A 24,499-nucleotide genomic window follows, 5' to 3' on the forward strand; every position below is an offset into this window, starting at 1 on the left:
ATGGACATCCCTGTTTTTGTGTCTTTTTGTAACTTAAGGTTTTGCCTAGAGGGACTGTCTATGTTTTTAATCTAATTATCCTGTAAGGTATTTACCACCCTGATTTTACAGAGGTGATTCTTTTTTACTTTTTCTTCTTTTAAGAAACTGAATGCTTTCTTCATTGTTCTTAAGATCCAAAGGTTTGGGTCTGTGGTCACCTATGCAAATTGGTGAGGATTTTTATCAAACCTTCACCAGAAAAAAGGGGGTAAGATTTGGGAGGATTTTGGGGGAAAAGTCATTTCCAAACAAACTCTTTCCTAATAATAATAATACTGGTGTTAGACGTTTGGTGGTGGCAGCGAAAGTCCAAGGGCAAAAGGTAAAATGGTTTGTACCTTGGGGAAGTTTTAACCTAAGCTGGTAAAAGTAAGCTTAGGAGATTTTCATGCAGGTCCCCACATCTGTACCCTAGCGTTCAGAGTGGGGAAGGAACCTTGATACCACATTTCAAAGTATGGCTTTCTGTTTGGAAGTCTACGGCGTGTGAAGTTTTATCCCCCTGAATGTTCCTCTTGTTAAAATGGTGGCAACTCCTACCTGGCATCTCATTCTCCATTCATCACCATTTGCCTTTTCACCACTTTTCTTCAGGTTTCCTCAGAATAAAATTACAGAGGTCTTAATCATAGATCCAAGGATGGTAGCAGATCCAAAGTGAGCAAGCAAAAGTTCCTTCTCTCCAACAGCATTGAAGTTACCCTAGTAAGTAGCCAGGCTCCAAATCTACTTCTCTCCACAATTAGCATATGGCAAGCAACAAATAACAATGAGCTCAGATGAACTAATCTCGGCAAACATAGTGATACTAGAGAAGGTGGGGCAGGGCAGCAGCAGAGAAGAGACCGGTGATGTAAGCAACCCTGAGCAGCCAAAATATTTATTTTTAAATTTTTTACTTATGAACTGAATGTAAATGAGGATCTGCCAAGAAGAGATGGGGGAATCTAAGAAAGGACTTTTATTAGCCTATCTCTTGCTCCCAAGAATCTCCCCAGATTTGTGGCTTTTAAAAAAAATAATTGTGTGTGTCTTGAAATGGTGACGCATGACAAATAAGATGCTGAGTCTTCTCTTCTCTGTAGATGTATATATGCATGCTGTGTTATTATAAGACCCCATCACTGCAGTACCTGAGCACCTCATAATCTTTAATGTGTTTATCCTCACACACAGTTGTGAGGTAAAAAAGAGTTCTCTCCATATTACAGAGAGGGAACTGAGGCACAGAGACTTCGGGCTTGTCTACACTAATGGCTAAACTCAGCACTACTGCGATCGATTTAGTGGGTCTGGTGAAGACCTGCTAAGTCGGTGGGAGAGCGTCTCCTGTCGACACAGCGTGGTCTAGAAACTTCTGTAAGTCATGTCGACTTCAGTTATGAAACGTACATAACTGAGGTCAATTTACAGCTTTAGTGTAGATTGGCCCATAGTAAATTGTCCAAGGAAGTCTGTGGCACAGCTGGGAATAGAACCCACGTCTCTGAAGTCCTAGACTTGCAACCTAACCACTGAGCCATCCTGCCTTTCTAAATTCTGAAAGTTACAGCCACAGTCACAAGAGGCCAGATTTAGACCCTTCTCTTGAACAAATGAGGAAGCCTGAAGTGAATAGCCCCCTAGAAGTCTCCATAGCAAGCACCCATTGAACATGAGTGCAGAAGGAGGTTTCTTGGATTAGCCAGGTGCTTGCTGACTCACTGCAGTACTAAAGACCTTTCTGCTGAACCTGGACCTCACAACCCTAGCCTTTTCTGTGGGGCTGGGGAAAAGAGCTGATGGTGTGATCAATAAAATTCACACATTCTTCATTTTTCATACTCTACCAGAAAGCTAAGGTCTGATTCTGGAAAAAATCCTGTTCCTCACATTATGCTCCAAGTTTAATTACATCAGAAGATATGAGAAAAGTACATTCTAGTAGACCACAGTCCTGCCTGCATCTCAACAGTACAACACTGGAAGTGTCCTCACGCTGTCTGTTTAACAATGTGCTGCAGTACCCCACTTGCTTCATTTCAATAGGTTCAGAACTCCCAAGACATGTAACTCCCCCCCAAACTTTTTTTTTTTGAGTCAGTGTAGGGCAAGTTTTGTTCAACACATTCCTAACCCCTCTTTTCTTCTTTGCATCTGCAAGTTGCGCAGCATCGCATCTGCTTTACTATCTGGCATTTCAAGTGTCTGACTGCTCTAGGTATTCGCTTTCTATCACATACTCAATACCAGTTCACTACCATGTGAATATTTGGACATCTTGCATTCATTATTAAGTTAAATAAATTGAAAATAAAAATTTCCAGTCCCTATACACTGCGTGTGACATTTGCAATTTAAAGCCTTTACATTTAGTAATAGTTATATTTAGCATTTAGATCACTTTACATTTTCAAAACCTTTTACAAATATTATCTGTTGTAAGGATTAATTAGATAAGTGTTAGCCCCATTTTACACACTGTGAAAAGACATCAAGATGTTGAGTGACTTGCAACAGTTAGTGTCAGAGTGTCAGGATTAAATCTTCCAGTCCCACATTCATCCTTCTAGCAAAGACCATTCTCAGTTTTAGTCTCCGTTTCTTACCTTTCATTTACATTCATTATATATATACGTGTGTGTGTGTGTGTGTGATCAGCAATCAGCATTCCTTTCATTTTGTGACTTCCTAAGTAATTTCCAATATAAAAGCTTTTCTGTCAAGGACACTTTGAAAATGTAAATCTATAATGTTCTTAGGTCACTGTTACACTACCATGCAATAATCAAGGAAACTCAACAAGTTAGAAAAGAATCGCTGCAAATTAGATTGTAGATCTTCAGGTCAGGAACAATAAGTTATCTGTACTGTTATGTCGCTAGCGTGCATATTTTTGGGTGCTGTAAAGTGAGTGAATAATGGTAGCAGCAGACTCAAACCATATTTAATATCAAAATTGCTGGTTTCTTCCAAGCAAGTGTTTCTCAGCTTGACTCTGGCTAGAATGATCAGAAAACAGCAACCCTGAAACCGTTGCATTGAATTTCACCGATAATGCTGCACTTACCTGTAAAAAGGAAAAATATCAAAACCATGATCCTAGTATACCCAAAGTATAAAATGGTACTAGCAGTTCCCATTATTTGGAGTTCAGAGAAGAAGTAATGAACCTCATAGATAAAAAGATAAACAGCTGTAAAGCTGCTCATTAAGAATGATCTCCACCACCAATGATAATCCTGAAAGAAATACTAAACCATTTCAGGAAAAAATTCAAGTACAAAACTAAAACTGCACTTTTATCATTTCAGAGCAAAGCATTATTTACAAGTCTATGAAAGATTAAATTAATTCTTGGCATATTTTTATACTCATACTCTTGCTTAAACTCCTTTTTATTAAAATTATGCTATTTCTTTCTCAAAATGAATTCTGTCAGGATGTTTAAACTATGAATGTGAAATTCTGTTATCCACGATCAAGACTTTATTTAGGGTTTTTCTGGTAACTGTAGAAACTGGGGAAACACAGCAAATATCTCTTCAGTCTACAAAGCCTCAGGAGAACGTGCTGGGGACTAAATTGTAATTTTTTGTTTTATTTTTTAGATTTTAAAAAGTTGCAGAATTATACATTTTCACAAGAAAACTAAGCTTGTATTTACATAGGGTAATGTGTTAGCAAGTAACTATTAATTTATTAAAACAATAATTTTACAGGAATGTAGCAGCTCTCATCCTCAAGGATCCCAAAGCACCTTGCAAATATGGTGCAAATATCCACTACAGAGATGTAGCCACAAGAGGCAACACAGTAGTAGTTTAACAGCACAGCACAACTAGAGTACTCAAAAATGGAAATGAACACAGTATGGCTGAGGACCAAATCTTCAAAAGACTGAAAAGACTGCCAACATACACACCCCTTGATGAAGGAAGGGACAGGTGCATACCTATGTTAGGTGGCAAACAAAGTTAAGCAAATTTGGTATTGAAGCTGCAGTATAACTAAGCCCTGGTCTACACTAGGACTTTAGGTCGAATTTAGCAGCGTTAAATCGATGTAAACCTGCACCCGTCCACACAATGAAGCCCTTTATTTCGACTTAAAGGGCTCTTAAAATCGATTTCCTTACTCCACCCCTGACAAATGGATTAACGCTTAAATCGACCTTGCCGGCTCGAATTTGGGGTACTGTGGACACAATTCGATGGTATTGGCCTCCAGGAGCTATCCCAGAGTGCTCCATTGTGACCGCTCTGGACAGCACTCTCAACTCAGATGCACTGGCCAGGTAGACAGGAAAAGAACCGCAAACTTTTAAATCTCATTTCCTGTTTGGCCAGCGTGGCAAGCTGCAGGTGACCACGCAGAGCTCATCAGCACAGGTGACCATGATGGAGTCCCAGAATCGCAAAAGAGCTCCAGCATGGACCGAACGGGAGGTACGGGATCTGATCGCTGTTTGGGGAGAGGAATCCGTGCTATCAGAACTCCGTTCCAGTTTTCGAAATGCCAAAACCTTTGTCAAAATCTCCCAGGGCATGAAGGACAGAGGCCATAACAGGGACCCGAAGCAGTGCCGCGTGAAACTTAAGGAGCTGAGGCAAGCCTACCAGAAAACCAGAGAGGCGAACGGCCGCTCCGGGTCAGAGCCCCAATCATGCTGCTTCTATGATGAGCTGCATGCCATTTTAGGGGGTTCAGCCACCACTACCCCAGCCGTGCTGTTTGACTCCTTCAATGGAGATGGAGGCAATACGGAAGCAGGTTTTGGGGACGAAGAAGATGATGATGAGGTTGTAGATAGCTCACAGCAAGCAAGCGGAGAAACCGGTTTTCCCGACAGCCAGGAACTGTTTCTCACCCTGGACCTGGAGCCAGTACCCCCCGAACCCACCCAAGGCTGCCTCCTGTACCCAGCAGATGGAGAAGGGACCTCTGGTGAGTGTACCTTTTAAAATACTATACATGGTTTAAAAGCAAGCATGTGAAAGGATTACTTTGCCCTGGCATTCGCGGTTCTCCTAGATGTACTCCTAAAGCCTTTGCAAAAGGTTTCTGGGGAGGGCAGCCTTATTGCGTCCTTCATGGTAGGACACTTTACCACTCCAGGCCAGTAACACGTACTCAGGAATAACTGTAGAACAAAGCATTGCAGTGTATGTTTGCTGGCATTCAAACAACATCCGTTCTTTATCTCTCTGTGTTATCCTCAGGAGAGTGAGATATAATTCATGGTCACCTGGTTGAAATAGAGTGCTTTTCTTCAGGGGACACTCAGAGGAGCCCATTCCTGCTGGGCTGTTTGCCTGTGGCTAAACAGAAATGTTCCCCGCTGTTAGCCACAGGGAGGGGGGAAGGTTGAGGGGGTAGCCACACGGTGGGGGGAGGCAAAATGCGACCTTGTAACGAAAGCACATGTGCTATGTATGTAATGTTAACAGCAAGGTTTACCCTGAAAGAGTGTAGCCACTGTTTTATAAAATGTGTCTTTTTAAATACCGCTGTCCCTTTTTTTTTCTCCTCCACCAGCTGCATGTGTTTCAATGATCACAGGATCTTCTCCTTCCCAGAGGCTAGTGAAGCTTAGAAAGAAAAAAAAATGCACTCGCGATGAAATGTTCTCCGAGCTCATGCTGTCCTCCCACACTGACAGAGCACAGACGAATGCGTGGAGGCAAATAATGTCAGAGTGCAGGAAAGCACAAAATGACCGGGAGGAGATGTAGCGGGCTGAAGAGAGTAAGTGGCGGGCTGAAGACAGGGCTGAAGCTCAAATGTGGCGGCAGCGTGATGAGAGGAGGCAGGATTCAATGCTGAGGCTGCTGGAGGACCAAACCAGTATGCTCCAGTGTATGGTTGAGCTGCAGCAAAGGCAGCTGGAGCACAGACTGCCACTGCAGCCCCTCTGTAACCAACCGCCCTCCTCCCCAAGTTCCATAGCCTCCACACCCAGATGCCCAAGAATGCGGTGGGGGGGCCTCCGGCCAACCAGCCACTCCACCACAGAGGATTGCCCAAAAAAAAAGAAGGCTGTCATTCAATAAATTTTAAAGTTGTAAACTTTTAAAGTGCGGTGCTTAAAGTGCTGTGTGGCATTTTCCTTCCCTCCTCTACCACCCCTCCTGGCCTACCTTGTTAGTCATCCCCCTATTTGTGTGATGAATGAATAAAGAATGCATGAATGTGAAGCAACAATGACTTTATTGCCTCTGCAAGCAGTGATTGAAGGGAGGAGGGGCGGGTGGTTAGCTTACAGGGAAGTAGAGTGAACCAAGGGGCGGGGGGTTTCATCAAGGAGAAACAAACAGAACTTTCACACCGTAGCCTGGCCAGTCATGAAACTGGTTTTCAAAGCTTCTCTTATGCGTACCGCGCCCTCCTGTGCTCTTCTAACCGCCCTGGTGTCTGGCTGCACGTAACCAGCAGCCAGGCGATTTGCCTTAACCTCCCACCCCGCCATAAACGTCTCCCCCTTACTCTCACAGATATTGTGGAGCACACAGCTAGCAGTAATAACAGTGGGAATATTGGTTTCGCTGAGGTCTAAGCGAGTCAGTAAACTGCGCCAGCGCGCCTTTAAACATCCAAATGCACATTCTACCACCATTCTGCACTTGCTCAGCCTGTAGTTGAACAGCTCCTGACTACTGTCCAGGCTGCCTGTGTATGGCTTCATGAGCCATGGCATTAAGGGGTAGGCTGGGTCCCCAAGGATAACTATAGGCATTTCAACATCCCCAACAGTTATTTTCTGGTCTGGGAATAAAGTCCCTTCCTGCAGCTTTTGAAACAGACCAGAGTTCCTGAAGATGCGAGCGTCATGTACCTTTCCCGGCCATCCCACGTTGATGTTGGTGAAACGTCCCTTGTGATCCACCAGAGCTTGCAGCACTATTGAAAAGTACCCCTTGCGGTTTATGTACTCGCCGGCTTGGTGCTCTGGTGCCAAGATAGGGATATGGGTTCCGTCTATAGCCCCACCACAGTTAGGGAATCCCATTGCAGCAAAGCCATCCACTATGACCTGCACATTTCCCAGGGTCACTACCCTTGATATCAGCAGATCTTTGATTGCGTGGGCTACTTGCATCACAGCAGCCCCCGCAGTAGATTTGCCCACTCCAAATTGATTCCCAACTGACCGGTAGCTGTCTGGCGTTGCAAGCTTCCACAGGGCTATCGCCACTCGCTTCTCAACTGTGAGGGCTGCTCTCATCTTGGTATTCATGCGCCTCAGGGCAGGGGAAAGCAAGTCACAAAGTTCCATGAAAGTGCCCTTACGCATGCGAAAGTTTCGCAGCCACTGGGAATCGTCCCAGACCTGCAACACTATGCGGTCCCACCAGTCTGTGCTTGTTTCCCGATCCCAGAATCGGCGTTCCACAGTATGAACCTGCCCCATTAGCACCATGATGCATACATTGGCAGCGCCCATGCTTTCAGAGAAATCTGTGTCTATGTCCTGATCACTCACGTGACCGCGCTGACTTCGCCTCCTCGCCCGGTATCGCTTTGCCAAGTTCTGGTGCTGCATATACTGCTGGATAATGCATGTGGTGTTTAATGTGCTCCTAATTGCCAAAGTGAGCTGAGCGGGCTCCATGCTTGCTTTGGTATGGCGTCCGCACAGAAAAAAGGCGCGGAACGATTGTCTGCCGTTGCTCTGACGGAGGGAGGGGCGATTGACGACATGGCTTACAGGGTTGGCTTCAGGGAGCTAAAATCAACAAAGGGGGTGTTTACATCAAGGAGTATTTGAGGCAGGACTTCACGGAGGGTTCCAATAAGAAATGGTGCACCTAAGTTATCGTTCTTATTGGAACAAGAAGGTTAGCCTGGCCTCTGATTGATACATGGCTAGATTTACCTCGCTGCACCTTCTCTGTGAGTGACTGCAGTGTGACCTAGAGGAATGAGTCCCCTAGACAGGGGAGGAGGCAAATGAGTACAAAACAAATCTGGTCTATTTCTTGTTTTGATCCACTCCATCTATCTTTTACATCTTTGGCTGGCAGCAGATGGTGCAGAAGGACTGCATGCCATCCACATCTCATGGCTGCTCGGCAGAAGATGGTACAGTACGACTGCTAGCCATCCTCATCTCTTGCCTGCCTGGCAGAAGATGGTACAGTACGACTGCTAGCAATCCATATCGCCTGCCTGCTCACCATAAGACAGTTCAATAGGACTGACTGCAGGACTAAAGAGAATGACCTGGTCAAGTCACTCCAAATTTAGTCCCTGCGCCCATGTCTGCCCAGGCGCTCCCAGCCGACGTGGCCAGGAGCACCTCAGACACGACGAGGACGACTACCAGTCGTACTGCACCGTCTGCTGCCAGAAGGCAAGGGGTTGCTGCTACTGTGTAGCAAAGCCGTACCGCGTCTGCCAGCACCCAGGAGACATACGGTGACGGTTACCTAAGCGGGCTCCATGCTTGCCGTGGTATGGCGTCTGCACAGGTAACTCAGGAAAAAAGGCGCGAAATGATTGTCTGCCCTTGCTTTCACGGAGGGAGGGAGGGAACGGGGGCCTGATGATATGTACCCAGAACCACCCGCGACAATGTTTTAGCCCCATCAGGCATTGGGATCTCAACACAGAATTCCAATGGGCAGCGGAGACTGCGGGAACTGTGGGATAGCTATCCACAGTGCAACACTCCGGAAGTCGACTCTAGCCTCGGTACTGTGGAAGCACTCCGCCGAGTTAATGCACTTAATGCACGTAGAGCATTTTCTGTGGGGACACACACACTCGAATATATAAAACCGATTTCTAAAAAAACGATTTCTATAAATTCGACCTTATTCCGTAGTGTAGACATACCCTAAGTTATGCTATGGCCAGTGTATCTGAAACCTCAGCTCATGATTTACAGGGAATATTCACTAATGGGACTTCATTCTTTTACTGTTATTTTAAATACATATAGTTGAGAATTTGCAAGTGTCAAATTTTTTGCGAAAGTGTTAGTGAAATCAGATCCAAAGCTTTCTTTAAACCACAATAATTATTTTGTTGGCGATCACTAGAAAATTTTTAAAATAGCCCTTTTCAGTAGGGACAAAATTACTGAAACCATACACTACAAAATACCTCATCCATGGTCAATTTGAAAACAACATCTCTCCCCCTTTAAAAGCCTCCAAAATTGAGCACTGACATGTTATGCCCAACAGTTGCCTTAAGTCAAGCTGTTTATAACATTAAAAAGTATACCTCTGCCAGACCAGCTGGAGTGTTGTTTCCTGTTTTGTGGCTCCTCTACCATTCCAGTACCATTCCAGTGTGTAAAATGAGAGCTTGCACTGCTAGCTGCAGTTGCAGTGACAAGGCAGAAATTGCCTTTTTTTAAAATTGAACTTGTATATTTTATAAAACATAGGGCAATAACATAACCAGGCCAAAGGTACATACAATCGATATACAGAATCCTGACAATACACCCACATAGTCTACAGTGTCCAGCATTTTGCAGAGGTGGCCCTGCATAGGCATCCTTGCAAACTTCACTCTGACATACCCCAGCTAGCTGTGCATTGTGCTGTCATGATATAGGCATCAAAATAATATGTTCATTTACCTCTGCACATAGATGGAAATAGCACAGCAAGACTGTAGCCTCAGAACACATAATAAGAAGAATTATAAATACTATGAACAGGAAACCAAACATGTTGTATATTTGATGGGACCTAAACATACACAAAAGAAATCTGTGTCAAATTAGTTTTCACTCTTTTTGTTATATACCCAAGAACTAAGCTCATCTGAAAACAGAACAGTCTTTGTCTGCATTGTTGACATACTCCTCCAAATCTTCAGCCTGTACCTGCTATACCTCTACCTTCATGTGTAAATACGCTGCTTACACAATTTCATTGTTAAGTCAGGGGAGGGACAACTCAAAGCTGTAGCATAGTTTTGTAAAACAATTAGACCCTGACTACCTAGGCCAGGGAAATCATTCGTTTCCCCTCACCTTTCTGTCAAGGACTGCTCTCACTAGAAAAGTACTATTATGATTTCAAATCTCAGGGCCTTCTGAGCCCTACTGCTCCATTGGCTCTCTCTTGTGCCTCTCTCCAGCTTGACATCTGCCTCCTTCACATTGCTGCAATTAGTCTTCCACCTGTCTATTTCACCATGCTACACCTTCTAACAGTTGCTCCTCCACTCCCAGAGTTCTATCCCTAGACAAATCAATCTTACTCCAGTCCAAGGGTCATCGAAACACTTGACCATGCAAAAATGCACCCTTTCCTCCCAAGTGTATAAATATTATCTTGTTTATGAGATGAGGGAGGAAGAATTAACTCATATGTAATAACTAGAAGACTGCAACTACTACAGTTTAAGAGATCTGAGAAAAAGGGGATACTGGCAATCTCCTAATGTCTCCCTCCTGAATTTTTGCTCATTCTGCCTGTAATGGTGTTTCGTATTTTTAACTATATAACTAGACAGGCCAATATCAAGGTGTGTGTTTGAAAGTTGCCTACATTTTTCAAGAGTGTCTTATCTTGCCACAATCAAGACCCCGGTTGAGGACTACTGGTGAAAGGTGAATAAATGCCCCACAGTATATTTTACTCTCTCTATATTTAAACCTTGCTATCTTATTCCTGTAGATATCAGGATATGGAGTGTACATCGGACCACAATAATCTAGCATATTAGGTATTTTTCATTTGACAATCAAATGCTAAGTTTAACGTTTGGGTTATGTCTGTACTATGAATAGCTACACTGGTCAAATACTTTTATGCAAAACTAAAACAAACTGCATTTTAACAATGTTCCTGAATTTTGTTGCAGCCCTGTGAAATCCAAGGTCTTGGCCTGATTCAGAAACACAGTTGAAAACAGTTTTGTCCTCCTGATCGTGCAAGACCACCACAGTGCTGTAACTGTGTCAAGGGTCTATCAAATTTTAATAGAGTCCTGCAACACATTAAGGCCCATTATACCATGAAAAACTAATGTATACGGCCAATTATGATAACGCTCTCATATTAGTGCTTCTCTTTTGATCTTCCTGGTTCCAGGCAAAATGCAAAATAAATGTATTGTCTTAAAGTTCTCAATAAAGGCAAGAAGCTTTATTTTTAATTGTATATATTATATGCTTAGATTCTGAAGAATTCTGAAAAGTCTTCAGCAAGACCATCAATCCTAGGAGTTTGTGGAGTTTTCTGACTCCACTGTTTGGGAATGTCCATTTTTGGTTTGTTATACCAAGCTTGAGCTGACAGCCCAGCCTGCCTATCAAGTAAAGATACAATCCTCACCAAATACTGTTTAGAATGGAAAAAAGCTGAATAAAAATACAACCAAATGGCAAGATGCCACCCATGATGATACCAGGCAACGGCTTTGTGAAAAACGACTGCTCCGGGATCTGACAAGGAATCTGGTTTGTACGAACTGGATGTTCAATTGGCTTTGAGAGAAATTAATACAATTAAAAAAAGACAAATACCTTGTTACTATGTTATTTACAGTTAAGATATGAAAGTGTTAAAGGAATCAAAGACACTTAAGATGATTTTTTCCTAATATCAACTCCTAGGAACTTGACATTTTTAACTCTCCCATTATATTCATCCATAAACTGTGCCACAAGCCACTGAGCTAAATCACATCTTTAAAGATTACAGACTAGTGCACAAACCAACAAACAGTGATTTTTAGACACTCCATTTCAGTGGTGACCTAGCAAATTTCAACATGCAGGAGGGAGAGGTCTTTATTTAGTTTTTCATGGAATCACTGATTTTCTTCTAGATGTGTTAACAATTCAGAGGACTGTAGCTCACAAACTACGTAGGCAAGAGGAATGTCAATAAGTTTGTGTTCTTAAAAGAGAGACTCCAAATGGCCAGAAAAATATTTTGAAAATCATTTTGTATTCTTGTCTACCGTACAAAAATCAGAAGTTGAAGAACAGTTCATTTCAGAATGAACAGCCATATGCATCTTAGCCAAATTTTGGTGTTTTGATGTTGACAGCTAACACACTAACTCCGCATGAATAAATACTTGATGTTAGGACAGAAAAGTATTATACTGAGTGGCAGATAAGACACACTTAAACAATGCACTCAAAAACTGCCTTTTCTTTCAATCCAAAATATGCACCAATAAAGGTTAATGGGACAGAAATTCCAAACCACATTGCCAGGATAGCAACAGTGTGCCAAGGCGGATGGCAGCTGATGATCCCTTCACCCACAGAATAAGATTCATAATGAAGAAATCAGCAAAGACAATTCTGGGGAAAAAATAAAACCAGAATTTTCTCACTAGCAGCATAAAATCAGAAGAGAATTAAATATTTTTAGGTGGTTCATAAAACTAAAGGTTTATGAATATTCACTTGTAGTCTATTTCATTCTCTATTTATGCAATATTGTTTCCCCACTAATTCATAAAAAGTGGTAATTATTATAAGGCCCTTGTAACAGCTAATTGTCTCTAATCTTTAGAGGTCTTTTAGCAAACACTCTCTTGACTGTACTGTACATTTCCAGCCCTTCCTTTCCCATCACAGCTCATTGTCTATTAATGTTTTTAAATAGCTCTTTTCTAATGACCATGTTCCTTCTACCAAATTCATTCAGTGCTGGCAAAACCCCACTGTTCAAGATACTATAAACCATATCAGAGTGAATGCGGTAGGAGGGCTACCATGGGCTAGTCTTAGGAAGAGTTTATTGTTACAAGCTAATCTCTCTTCAGCCATGGAACACAATACATAAAAAACAAACACCCCCCTCCCAAAAAAAAACCAACCCATCATATCTTTGTACTATTTTAAGAAATTCACAGTTTCAGAAGCAGCTATGTTAGTGAAGCATTATTTCTTCAGTTTAATCAGTGGGATACCTTCCATTTTAAGTCCTCTTCTCGACAGTCTTCTTGCACTTTTAGTGTAGAAGTGTGTCACAAAGCAAACAACTTCCCCACCGCATTATATTCTCCTAAACCCTCTCTTCAAAAGAAAAAAAAAAGAAAAAAAAAAGTACACCGCGAACAAAAAGTTTTTAAAAAGACTTCCAAACTTTTATTTTGGAATTAACAAAATCTAAGTCATGCTCTCCTGCACCCTCTCCACCTGCTTTCTGAAAATCCTTACAACAAATGAGACTGAAACCCAGTTTTAATTATTTGAGAGAAGTGATTAAGATTTCAAACATGTTCCATCCTATAGTAAAGCAATAAAATACATTGCTAGGGAACATCATCTGGGAACCTGCAAGGATTCCCACCACCCAGGGTACAAGAGAAGCATCAATCTCAGGAAGGGTCACTGCCAAATGAACCACTCACTGGGACTCATTATGAAAGAATTCTTGAAGCAGAATTTACACTAGTCTCAGAGGAAGCTACACATTCGACTGTATTGAACAACCTTATGCAAAACGAAAGCAGTGGGCAAGCCATTGTACAAATGGCTCCCAGATACTTCTGAAAGTAACATCCTAAAAATGTGTAATCAAATGCAGTTAAACCATACCCTGCATGGTCTATTTTAGATCTTGTCCATGTCAGTAATCCAATCTCTGCTTCTCCCCTTCCCAGGATTCAAAAAAGAACTAGATAAATTCATGGAAGACAGGTCCATCAATGGCTATTAGCCAGGATGGGCAGAAATGGTGTTCCTAGCCTCTGTTTGCCAGAAGCTGGGAATGAGCGACAGGCAATGTATCACTTGATGATTATCTGTTCTGTTCATTCCCGCTGGGGCACCTGGCAATTGGCCACTGTTGGAAGACAGGATACTGGGCTAAATGGACCTTTTGTCTGAACTAGTATGGCTGTTCTTATGTTATAGTCTTATTTTAGACATAAAAATAATTTTGTTTAAAATACCAATGTCCCTATTACATAGTTTCACCAGAAGAACATTCCAATATGTTCAACATACAAAGACAAGATAAAGTATTTTAGCACATTAGTAAGGAACTAAACTTACAATCTAAGATCTAACCCTATTTCCCCTATACTAAGGGTGAATAGTGTAACAGACTTCAATGGGGGTAGGATCTAGCCCTGATTTATAAAGGTGCTCTAGACAGAAGAGCCTTTCCAAAAAGCCACCATAATAAGCCACGCATTCACAATGAAATATAGTCCCTGCTAATGTTAACACGAGTATCTAGAAAATAATCAATGCTGTAGTCTAAGAGCAGTTGTATCGCGTCAGAATTAATTACACCAGCCACAATACAATTCTAAGTCAATGGCTCACAAACTTTTCCATGCCGTGTCTTCATGTTACCAACCACCCCCCACACACCCCCAAAACAAAAAACAAAACAAATCACACTTTTCAGGCCCCACCTCCATAGTGTTTGGATCCTCCTCCCTCCTACTTAAGGGAGGGTGGTCGTGACCCCCAGGTTGAGAAGCCATGTTCTACAACATTATGCAATTTGCAAACTCTCCAAATACAGGAGATTTACAAGCTTTTCTTCCCACTCTAAAATGTTCTGTGTAGAAAGTAAAATAAAGTAGGGAAGCAATAAAGGCAATGGCACAGCCCTTGAAAGAGTTCTGTGCTAAGAAATCAGTATTTTTCTTTATTTGTGGTAACTGAGTTATATACAAGAATACAGGAAAGAACAATTGCATAAGAGTAAGGAACAAAAAGTACTAACCCAGGGCACAACAGAGCTGTCAGCAAAACATTTGTCTTCCACTTTTCACCTCAAAATGCTGAGGAATAAGTAAAAATCATTACTAGAGTTTCAAATGTAACACCTCTTACAAATATTTTGCAGTATGACAGCAAGGAGCAGATCTGATATCCGAGACATCAGCTCCAACTTGAATTACATATAATGCCTGGCAATGCTGAATTTAACATGCTGTATCATGCGAAATAAACAATGGTACTTACTCTTATACATTCTAGCAGATACATAACCAGCAGGAGTTCCCAGCAAGACCCACAGTACAACTCCACAGATCATCAAAGCTCCTTGGTTGGCAGGAGAAAGAAAGCCAAGGCAAGCTAGAATGAAAGATGTGAAAAGAAAGAATAAGCCATTTGTTGACACATTTTATTAGCATATTGTAGAATGTAAGCCACAGCACACAGGTTTATCAAGTTCACTGGCAGACAGCATAGGCATACATCTGCACACATACTGACTAGACACAAGTGCACACCACTGTGGGCATAACTCTGAACCAAATGCTTGTGTACTTTCATCTCATACTCAAAAGGCTAAGATTCCTGTGGCTAAACAGCTTCAAGAGAGGCACATGGTTGAAGTCTCTGCTCCTCCAACTAAACTATGGCATGAGATTTCAGCTTGGAAACCAGCTTTTAAAAGCTTAAAGAATGATGCTTCTGTAAGAGTACATTTACTGCATAGGCAACCATAATAGTTTAATACATGCCATAAGAGTTGTCCAAGAAAAGTAGGCCCAGAGTAGTAAAAAGCAATGATTTAAGTTTTGAAAAGGTAGTTATAAGAAGCATGAAGATGACAGGACTGGATCTTCAAGTAACTGATTTAGAAACTTCGAACTCCAAACAAAGCCTAACCCAACTACCACGATGGACAATGCTTATCATCATGGCCCATCTTAAAAATAAGGTCCCTATATTTAAAAAGACGGGGGTCTAAGTTCTTGAACAAACTATAAGGGCAACTCCAGAGTTGAAAGGGAGTTACTCAATTGTAGTCTCTGCAATCTCCAGCTAGAAGCTTCTTTTTGAAGAAAAACATCTTTGTTATTGACTACTTATATGGTACTAGTGGTATGTGAAATTGTTGTAGCTGGAAAGAGACTCCAAGAGCTGTCATGGATTTGGAAGGACCGATTTATGAAGGCACAAAAAGTAAGTTATTATACTTACATTTAAACACATTAGGAACAGAGAAAAGGATGCTGAACTAGAACTCTGAAAAGTAATGCTCTGTGTGAAATGTTAAGTTAGCTAGGAATAAAGTGAGTTGTGGGGGATATATTTACATATTTTGATAATATACCAAAGAAAAGCAGTGGTCTGTATCAGAGTGAGAAGCAGTTAAATGGAATGGTAAGACAAAGTTGCCATTTTCACTGTTTAAAATAACTAAGTTTCTAAAGTCTGAGGCAGCAAAACCTTAAAAAGGGGATTGTACTGGGACCACTTTACTTCTTTATCATAGAATCATAGAATATCAGAGTTGGAAGGGACCTCTGGAGGTCATCTAGTCCAACCCCCTGCCCAGAGCTGGACCAATCCCCAACTAAATCATCCCAGCCAGGGCTTTGTCAAGCCTAACCTTAAAAACTTCTAAGGAAGGGGATTCCACCACGTCCCTATGTAACACATTCCAGTGTTTCACCACCCTCCTAGTGAAAAAGTTTTTCCTAATATCCAACCTAAATCTCCCCCACTGCAACTTGAGATCATTACTCCTTGTCCTGTCATCTGCTATCACTGAGAATAGTCTAGATCCATGCTCTTTGGATCCACCTTTCAATTAGTTAAAAGCAGCTATCAAATCCCCCCTCATTCTTCTCTTCCGTAGACTAAACAATCCCATTTCCCTCAGCCTCTCCTCAGAAGTCATGTGTTCCAGACCCCTAATCATTTTTGTTGCCCTTCACTGGACTCTCTTCAATTTCTCCACATCCTTCTTGTAGTGTGGGGCCCAAAACTGGACACAGTACTCCAGATGAGGCCTCACCAATGTCGAATAGAGGGGAACGATCACGTCCCTCGATCTGCTGGCAATGCCCCTACTTATACACCCCAAAATGACATTGGTCTTCTTGGCAACAAGGGCACACTGTTGACTCATATCCAGCTTCTCGTCCACTGTCACCCCTAGGTCCTTCTCTGCAGAACTGCTGCCTAGCCATTCGGTCCCTAGTCTGTAGCGGTGCATTGGATTCTTCCATCCTAAGTGCAGGACTCTGCACTTGTCCTTGTTGAACCTCATCAGATTTCTTTTGGCCCAATCCTCCAATTTGTCTAGGTATCTCTCTGTTTCCTATCCCTACCCTCCAGCATATCTACCACTCCTCCCAGTTTAGTGTCATCTGCAAACTTGCTGAGGGTGCAATCCACACCATCCTCCAGATCATTAACGAAGATATTGAACAAAACCGGCCCCAGGACCGACTCTTGGGGCACTCCGCTAGATACCGGCTGCCAACTAGACATGGAGCCATTGATCACTACTCGTTGAGCCCAACAATCTAGCCAACTTTCTACCCACCTTGTAGTGGATCCATCCAGCAAACCTGCTGAGGGTGCAATCCACACCATCCTTCAGATCATTAACGAAGATATTGAACAAAACCGGCCCCAGAACTGACCCTTGGGGCACTCCGCTAGATACCGGCTGCCAACTAGACATGGAGCCATTGATCACTACTCGTTGAGCCCAACAATCTAGCCAACTTTCTACCCACCTTGTAGTGCATCCATCCAGCCCACACTTCTTTAACTTGCTGACAAGAATACTGTGAGAGACCGTGTCAAAAGCTTTGCTAAAGTCAAGGCTCTAGAGCATGTGAATTATCCCTAATAGAGAGATGCTGCAATAATGATCAAAACACTACTATTTTCGATAGTGTTATTGCAGACATCTGGGTCATTACTATAGGCAAGTGTATTTTTCTTTTCTTAAATAAAGGACTTTGCTACCAGTAAAAAGGATAGACAGCTATGCCAGAAATCATTTCCTGTTTCTTACAATTTCACTAATAGATTGTAAGTAAGTAATTTTCATAAACCTAATGCTACTTACATAGAATAATAAATGTCATAATGAAAAGTTGTGTTCCTTGACCCAAAACGACAGATAATAGCATTCCCTTCCTTGGAGGTCTAAATACATCTCCATGAACCAACTTCCAAACAAATTCCTCTTGGGCATCTTCCTGCATAATAGCAACATCTTTATTAAATATACATAATTCAGCAGTGAATTAATATAAGCAAGAAGTGAAACATGTTTTCAAAGTTTGATTAACTTTCAGTTTGGCTCCAAAGACAGACTAATTGTATTGATTCATCACTCACTGATTTTACAATCCCCTCACGGTTTACTGGAAGAAAAAGGCAAGATTTATCATGAAAATACTTGCCTTTGAGAGTGACAGAGAAACAAACACTGCAATTAACAAAGATCCTCCTAAGACAAATGTAAATGTAAATCAAAACAAAGCATTCCATTTAATTCCACTTGAAATACACCAGTGCATGTTGGTTTAAATATTTATCTCTTTTGCTTGTCTTAAATACCAGTGTACCTGGTATTTAAGTTGTACTTAAATATATAATATTTTTGTAATATATAATATAATATATATAATATAATATGTAATATATAACAGAGGTTGCAAAAGTGATCTATATGGTCATATTTTGATCAGAGAACATCACAGTAGCTCTTATCATGGCCCGGCTCTGCGTGGCCAGGAGGCGGAGCCTTGGGGGAAGTGGAGCAGGGGCAGGGCCTAGTGGTAAGAGATGGGGGGGCCTCAGGGGAAAAGGGGTTGCAGCAAGTCCACCAACAAGGGTGATAGGGTGTTCCTGAGTAAAGGAGGAGGGAGAAGTTGGAAGGTAGGAGACCTTGTGTTTTGGAGAAGACTGAATAAATGTGACCCCACAAAGGGAACTCTTGTTTTAAATATTTCAGACTGAGAGTAAGTCATTGCAAGGACCTTAGAGGGAAGGGCAGAGTGCCTGCAGGGCCACCTCAAGGCCCCAAGGAGCACTCTGGGGTGGCACCCATGCGCAGGGACATGGCCAGAGTGTGCTGTGTTCTTGGAAGCCATTAAAATCAGGCGGTCAGCCCATCCCCCAGGCTGCTCTAAATTCTACTGAGGCCAGGACAGAACAGGTCAGCAAATCAAACCTCTGTAACTGGCTCCTTGCCATCTCTGCTCTCTACAGCATGGCAGGAAGGGGTAAGGTGCAGCAGAGAAGCCATCTGGGCCTGTCAACAATCAGATGACTGGAAGGCTGGTCCTGTGGACTGGGCAATGCTCTGCAACTCAAGACAGGTGGGTTTAATTCCCTCCATGGGCAAACCATTTGGGCTGTCTCTGGTGGATAATATCCCGGCCCTGCCTTACAGTGATGGCAGGAGGATAAATACATTCAAGGTGCTCAGATAGTCTAAGGTCAGGGTTCCACAGAGCAATGCCCCTGACATTTGTTTTTAAAAGGCCTCTGACCACAGCCTCCTGTGACAGGTGGCTTCTGAGATCCCCGTGATTACAGTACCTTATTTGTGACAGAAATGCCAGATTTCAGGGGTGACAGCAAGGGGTAGGAGTGGATTTCCGAGAAGAGATTTGGAATGTCATGGAGTCTAAAATCATGCCTCACCAATCTATTAGAATTCTTTGAGGGGCTCAAAAATCATGTGGACAAGGGAGATGAAGTGAGCTGTAGCTCACGAAAGCTTATGCTCAAATAAATTGGTTAGTCTCTAAGGTGCCACAAGTCCTCCTTTTCTTTTTGCAGATACAGACTAACACGGCTGCTCCTCTGTAAGTTGTACATAGTGACATCTGCTGGAAATGCCTGAACTGGCAGCAATGATCTGCTCTTGCTCAGAGAACAGATGTCTGAAAGGCGTAACACATTTTGTAAATTACTGAAAAAAGCTGAGGTTACAATTCCAATTGAGCCTTAAAATTTAAACACAAATGTTAATGGACAGCAAGCTCATGCAAGCAGTAAAATCAGAGACTCTAAGGAGGCTTGGATGGCTCAAGAGAAAAGTAATACATTATCGAGCATTGTACCTCAAGGTTACGGGTTCAAGTCAACTTCACCTGGGTGGAAAACGAAAGCTGTTATATGACAGCTGTATGATTGTCTTCACCAAATGAACTAGTGCTCTCAGTTCAATTCCTAGTAGACAGGAGTCTTATATCACAAAAACAAACCCTAATTACCATATTTTTAGGATAGGCTGAACAGAGGCAACAAGTTTTGAAACAACAGGGAAACTGAACCTAGGATGTGAGGATAGGAGGTTACTTTTCAGATAGGGGTAAAGGCACATTCACAAGTATGATTGGCTACTGCCCTGTGCTGTATTAGGTGAATTAAGGACTGATAGTCTTTGAAAACAATCTCCCTCTTTATCAAGTAGGTAATTCAGTGCTTGCAAGAGCCTGGGCAGAGTTATAATGAAGGCATTTTCAAATCAGATAAGACAGAAACTCAGCTGGAAAGGACAAAAAATACGCTCACTTTAAGGCTCTTCTACCACCAAAGTTCAGATTGCACTGTTATTCATAAAACTAATATTCGTAAAACCGTTAAAATAGTGCAAATGTTTATACTAGACAAATATAACTGCCAGAAAGAACCTGGATCCAAACAATTTAGGGGACTGGTTACAAAAAAATTAATATGCCTACCTCAAATCAATTCCAGTTTGTTCATGAATTCACCAGGAATCTCCATAAGGGGACCTCCACAATTTAAACTGTTTTTATCCGTATGTTTGTAGCTAGCAAGACAGAAATTTTAAAGATTCATACCTGTTGACTGGGTAGAGAACTTCACAATTATTTAAAAGTAATTAAGACTCTCGTGAAAAATGTAGCCATCTACTTTTTCGCACCAGCTATACAACTTCTTTATTGAGAACAGGCTTTTGTTGCCCACAATCAAAATGGACATGGTCTCTCTGCACATGTGAAGAATTTGGTTTTGAGGTTTTAGAAAGTTTGAGCAAACGTAGTTCAGCCATTTTGGATTATGAGAATAATAGGAAAATAGATCTCCTGTTACTCAACATTCTTGCTGCAGCCAAAACTGATGTGAAGAGAAAGTTGAAACACATCAGAGAAATTGCCTGCACTGAAGAGAACACTCAATCGCTATTAATGAGTCAGTTTTATCATCAGTGAACATGAGAATGGCCATAAAGGGTCAGGCCACTGGTCCATCTAGCCCACTATCCTGTCTTCCAAAGTGGTCAATGCCAGAGGCTTCAAAGGGAATGAACGGAACAGGGAAATCATCAAGTGATCCCCTATCATCCAGTCCCAGAATCTGGCAGTCAGAGGCCTAGGGACACCCAAAGGATGGAGTTGCATCCCTGACCATCTTGGATAGTAGCCAATGATGGACTTATCCTCCAGGAACTTATCTAAATTATTTTTTGGACCCAGTTATAATTTTGGGCTTCAGAACATCCTATGGCAATGAGTTCCACAGGTTGACAGTGTGTTATATGAAGAAGTACTTCCTTTTGTTTTAAACCTACTGCCTATTAATTTAATTGGATGACCCCTGGTTCTTGTGTTCCGCGAAGGGGTAAATAACACTTCCTTATTCACTTTCTCCACACCATTCATGATTTTATAGACTTCTATCAATTCCCCCCTTAGCTGTCTCTTGTCCAAGCTGAACAGTCCCAGTCTTTTTAATCTCTCCTCACATGGAAGCTGTTCCATATCCTTAATCATCCGATGAAGTGAGCTGTAGCTCACGAAAGCTCATGCTCAAATAAATTGGCTAGTCTCTAAGGTGCCACAAGTACTCCTTTTCTTTTTGCGAATACAGACTAACACGGCTGTTACTCTGAAACCATTCTCTATATCTTTTCCCTTTCCAATGTATCTTTTTTGAGATGGGTGTGACCAGAACTGCACATATTATTCAAGGTGCAGGCATACCTCACATTTATATATGGGCATTATGATAATTACGGTCTTATTATTAATCCCTTTCTTCATGGTTCCTAATATTGTTAGCTTTTTTGACTGCCACTCCACATGGAGCAGAAATTTTCAGAGAACTATCCACAACTCCAAGATCTTTTCTCGAGTGGTAGCAATTAATTTAGACTCCATCATTTTATATGTATAGTTGGGATTATGTTTTCCAGTGTGAATTACTTTATATTTATCAACATTGAATTTCATGTGCCATTTTGTTGTCCAGTCACCCAATTTTGTGAGATTCCTTTGTACCTTTTTGAAGTCTGCTTTGGACTTAACTATCTTGAGTAGTTTAGTATCATCTGCAAACTTTGGCACATCACAGTTTATCCCTTTTTTCAGATCATTTATAAATGTGTTGAACAGCACTGGTCCCAGTTCAGATCCATGCAGGACACCACAATTTACCTCACTCCATTCTGAAAACTGACCATTTATTCCTACCCTTTGTTTCCTGTCTTTTTACCAGTTACTGGTCCATAAGACGATCTTCCCTCTCATACCATGACTGCTTACTTTGCTTAAGAGTCTTTGATGCGGGACTTCGTCAAAGGCTTTCTGAAAATCCAAGTGCATGATATCCACTGTATCCCTTTTGTCCGCATGTTTGTTGATCTCCTCCACGAATTCTAATATATTAGTGAGGCATGATTTCTCTTTACAAAAGCTGAGTTAAGACACTTTTCAAATGGTGCCCCGTGCATATGGAGTATACTTCACACAAGGTTGTTTGCTAAGCATGTGTCATGCAACCAAAGAAAGCCCATCCTGTGTGCTGGAAAGCATATTGCAAGTTCAATGGACTTGGGTAGCCCTGCTATGACATATCTTAGAAACTTTGCAGCAGGGAGAGGCACAAAGTAGAGCTCTTAAGGTTTTCATGAGAAGGACTCTCTCCTACAAATCTACCAAGGTAGGTTCTTGGGAACCCCTGAACACTGTGCTGTTTAGCTAACTAGCTCCATAATACAGAAAATACACTCACTATTACATATTTACAAGGAAGCCAAGCTGCAAAGCTTTAGAACACAGCTTCTTTATAAAGACTTAGGCTATCCCATATACAAAATACATCAAGAGAAAAAATGATAAAATTAAGGTTGTACTGTCAAGGCAAGGAATTACTGGATTAAGGAGTAAAACCACAGCAGGCCAACAACCCCTTAGGACTTTAGGGTTTTCAGAGAAAAACACAGGCTGGGTTTTCCGCAAAAAGTGAAGTCAGGAAGATGTAAATCTTTGAATACATTGACATAATAGTCAACAGAGCACAGACATTTCTTCAGAAAGACTGAAGTTAGTTTACTTCAACTGTAATTTCTAGTTTTGCTACCCATGGTTGAAGACACTGAAGCATATTAAAACGGCATGTATTAGGAATTACCTTTTTGGATCCAGTCTTGCCATTATCAGTCTTGCTCCAGGTCAGCTTTCATCTTTCCCACTATGGTACAAGATTGTAATGTCAACATGGTTGAAGAGCTACAAAGTGTTCCTCTTGTGAAACTGAGACTGCAAAATATTACATGTTTGAAAAACATTTCCAGTAGAAGAAGAATACTGTAGTCAAAGATCTGAGTACTCCACAATAAAATAATATTTGGGGGTGTTGGGGAACACACAGAAGGGGTGGAGGAATGAGGAGTATTTTGTATATTCTCAAAATAAAGATTACAAGGATAACAAATCCACAGAAGAAAATAAGGATAAAGAATAAACTTTGTATTCCACAAGGTTTACAACAGTCTACATCAGCATTGCAAAGTCATCATAAGAAGCTCCAGTGCAGATACAGAAGTCTACTCACTCTTTGTCTCCATATAACCAGTGGTGAGCTGGAGCCGGTTCGCACCAGTTCGCGCGAACTGGTTGTTAAATTTTGAAGCCAATTTAGAACCGGTTGTTAAAGGGGTGGGCAAACTCCGTCCTGTCTGGCCTGCCTGAGCTCTCGGCTGGGGAGGTTCCCCTGAGAATCCCTTTTTAATTTTTACTCACCCGGTGACGCTCTGGGGCTTCGGCGGCACTTTGGCAGCGGGCCCTTCAGTGCCACCGAAGACCCAGAGCGACTGAAGAACCTGCCGCCGAAGACGCAGAGCGAGTGAAGGAACCGGTTCTTCAGCTTTTGGCAGCTCATCACTGCATATAACGCACACTAACTGTTGCTCTTTGTCCTCCCTCTAGTGGCTAGAGCAGAGGTCCCCAAACTATGGGGTGTGTCCCCTTATGGGGGCATGGAGGAACCTTTGGAGGGGCACGTGGGGGCCTGGGCCTATTCACACAGGGGGCAGGGAAGGAGCACCACCCAGCCCCTCTCCCCCGACCCCAACTCTGATCCAGTCCTGCCCACAGTCGCGTCCCCAGCTCCCAGCCCATGCCTGGCCTCGTTTGAGTTCCACTTCCTGCCCCGCCCCTGCCCCCAGCCTCAGCCCCATTCCCAGCCTGGGGCAGAGGCTGGGGGTGGGGCCAGGAGCAGAGAAGCACACGGCCCCAGGCTCGGATGCTGGTCCACACTGCGGCCCGGCTTCGCTCCCATCCGCAGCCTCAGACCCTGGCCACAGCTCCTACCCAAGCCCTGCTCCTGGTCCCAGACCCATCCCCAGCTGCAGCCCAAGCCTCAGCCCCCTTACTTCTGTCCAGTTCCCCATCCCCACCCCCAGCCACGACTCTACTCCCAACCCCAGCTCTGGGAGGAGTAGGGGGGTGCCGGCAGAGGTAAGGAGGGGCATGACCCTCAAAAGTTTGGGGAACAATGGGCTAG

At 42.4% G+C, this 24,499-nt stretch overlaps 1 pseudogene across 1 annotated transcript in view; it reads right to left on the reverse strand.

Moving 5' to 3' along the window:
- LOC311526324 (transmembrane 9 superfamily member 2-like) overlaps positions 1-22,317 on the reverse strand; it is a 36,062-nt pseudogene extending 13,745 nt beyond the window's left edge. Inside the window, exons 1-8 of the transcript in view lie at positions 22,258-22,317; positions 17,796-17,928; positions 14,939-15,052; positions 14,697-14,754; positions 12,149-12,307; positions 11,325-11,476; positions 9,617-9,728; positions 3,088-3,263 (exon numbers count right to left, since the gene is read on the reverse strand). The product of the transcript in view is annotated as a transmembrane 9 superfamily member 2-like (transcript). The remainder of the gene's footprint in view (positions 1-3,087; positions 3,264-9,616; positions 9,729-11,324; positions 11,477-12,148; positions 12,308-14,696; positions 14,755-14,938; positions 15,053-17,795; positions 17,929-22,257) is intronic.
- Positions 22,318-24,499: the final 2,182 nt, after the last annotated feature.

This window comes from Lepidochelys olivacea (genome assembly GCF_965140295.1).
Source record: "Lepidochelys olivacea isolate rLepOli2 genome assembly, chromosome: 9".
NCBI lineage: Eukaryota > Metazoa > Chordata > Testudines > Cheloniidae > Lepidochelys > Lepidochelys olivacea.